The following is a 2549-nucleotide window of genomic DNA, read 5'->3' as shown; positions in this document are numbered from 1 at the left end:
TACAGTCACGGTTCGTACAGTCACGGTTCTTACAGTCACGGTTCTTACAGTCACGGTTCTTACAGTCACGGTTCAGCACCGGTCATCACAACATGTTTCTGAGCAGAGATCTCAGAAGAACAAAAGCCCCAAACTTCACGTTAATAAATGATTCTATCAGGAGCCTTGTTTGATGCATCAAACATCCATCATCTTTAACCCACTTCTTCCATTTTGGGTCACGGGGGTCCGCCGGTGCCCATGTCCAGCAATCACTGTGCGAGGGGCGGGGGACACCTGGACATGTCTCCAGTACATCACAGGGACACATAGAGACAAACAACCATTCACTCTCTCACCTAGGGACAATTTAGAGTTACCAGTCAGCCTAACATGCATGTTTTTGGTCTGTTGGAGGAAACTGGAGCACCCGGAGAAAACCAACGCAGCACGGAGAGAACATGCAAACTCCACCCAGAAAGGCACCAGGACCGGGATTTGAACCTGGGACCAGCTCGCTGAGAGGCAGCAGCTCTACCAACTGCACCACCGTGCATCAAACATCTTTTCCTAAACGAACTCCAGCGTTTACGGCCAAAGTGTTATTTATCGTATTATCACCCGATGCCATGAAAGGCGGGTAATAATGTAAACGCCAGCTCTTATTTGTCCGTCTGTTAGTGAAATATTACATGAACTCTCAGAAAGTCACTATTGAAAGAACACTGACAACCAGCACACATGTTCAGATTCACAGGAGCCATGATGAGATGTTAGAAATAAATGAGAGCAGGGTGCACACTTAAACACAGAGCACAAACAACGTTCCCACGATAAATTCAAACGTGCTGCTATTTCAAGGCCTGCTTGGTTAAACTCTGCGTTTAGTCATCGGAGTGTGAATGCGCCCGCTCTCACACGAGACATCATTTCTGTTTGGGATAATGACCTCGCTGCAACACCACACATGGCTCCACTTAGAAACTTTTCTAGAAACTCACAGAAATACTTTTTTTAAACTCCATGTCTGTTGAGGGACTCAGTGGTTATCAGAAGAGTTATCATGTCGCAGCTGAACCAGGAACCACCTGCTGACTTCATTCATGAGCTACAGATGACAGTCACATGACCAGCCGCCTCTCACCGTGTTTACTCTCCTGGCTCGGACACCGGGGGCTGAGGCGGCACGTCTCGGTGAAGGAGGACGAGTCGACAGCCAGAATCAAAACATTCCATCCAGGAGCACCGCATACACCCATCAACAAACTATCATACTGTGATCTGCAGCCAAGGCCTAGGCAAGCAAAGACCTTGTTCAACATTTGACCTTTGTGACCTTGACCTTGGAGCTGGGAGGATGAAAAGTGTACAACACAGTGATGATGCATGAAGTTCTGGTAAAACGATCTTGAGCAGATCAGAAGTTATGAGAAGAACAAAAGAAAGTTTACGGACATTTGTTCAGATTGAGACTACACAGACTCCTCCGTGCACGATGTGTGCATGATGTGTGCACAATGTGTGTACGATGTGTGCACGATGTGTGCACTATGTGTGCACGATGTGTGCACGATGTGTGCACGATGTCCATCCAGGAGTTTTTGGCCATTTGACTAATTTAGTGTTTGAAGAGTCAAACAGCTGAATGTCTGAACATTTCTGCACTGACGAACACGCCCACAAACTTCTGACCCATCACACAACTCAGTGCGTACTACTTACAAAGTACTACATAGAGTACTACATACAGAGTACTACATACAGAGTACTGCATACAGAGTACTACATACAGAGTACTACATACAAAGTATTACATACAGAGTACTGCATACAGAGTACTACTTACAAAGTACTACTTACAAAGTACTGCATACAGAGTACTGCATACAGAGTACTACATACAGAGTACTACTTACAAAGTACTACATACAGAGTACTGCATACAAAGTACTACATTACAGAGTACTGCATACAGAGTACTACATACAGAGTACTACATACAAAGTACTGCATACGGAGTACTGCATACAGAGTACTGCATACAGAGTACTACATACAGAGTACTAGATACAGAGTACTATATACAGAGTACTACATACAAAGTAATACATACAGAGTACTACATACAAAGTACTACATACAGAGTACTACATACAGAGTACTACATTACAGAGTACTGCATACAGAGTACTACATACAGAGTACTACATACAAAGTACTGCATACGGAGTACTGCATACAGAATACTAGATACAGAGTACTATATACAGAGTACTATATACAGAGTACTACATACAAAGTACTACATTACAGAGTACTGCATACAGAGTACTACATACAGAGTACTACATACAAAGTACTGCATACGGAGTACTGCATACAGAGTACTAGATACAGAGTACTATATACAGAGTACTACATACAAAGTACTACATTACAGAGTACTGCATACAGAGTACTGCATACAGAGTACTGCATACAGAGTACTACATACAGAGTACTATATACAAAGTACTGCATACGGAGTACTGCATACAGAGTACTAGATACAGAGTACTATATACAGAGTA

This window comes from Nematolebias whitei, chromosome 10, assembly GCF_014905685.2.
Source record: "Nematolebias whitei isolate Nwh7 chromosome 10, NemWhi1, whole genome shotgun sequence".
NCBI lineage: Eukaryota > Metazoa > Chordata > Actinopteri > Cyprinodontiformes > Rivulidae > Nematolebias > Nematolebias whitei.
This window is presented reverse-complemented; position numbering follows the sequence as displayed.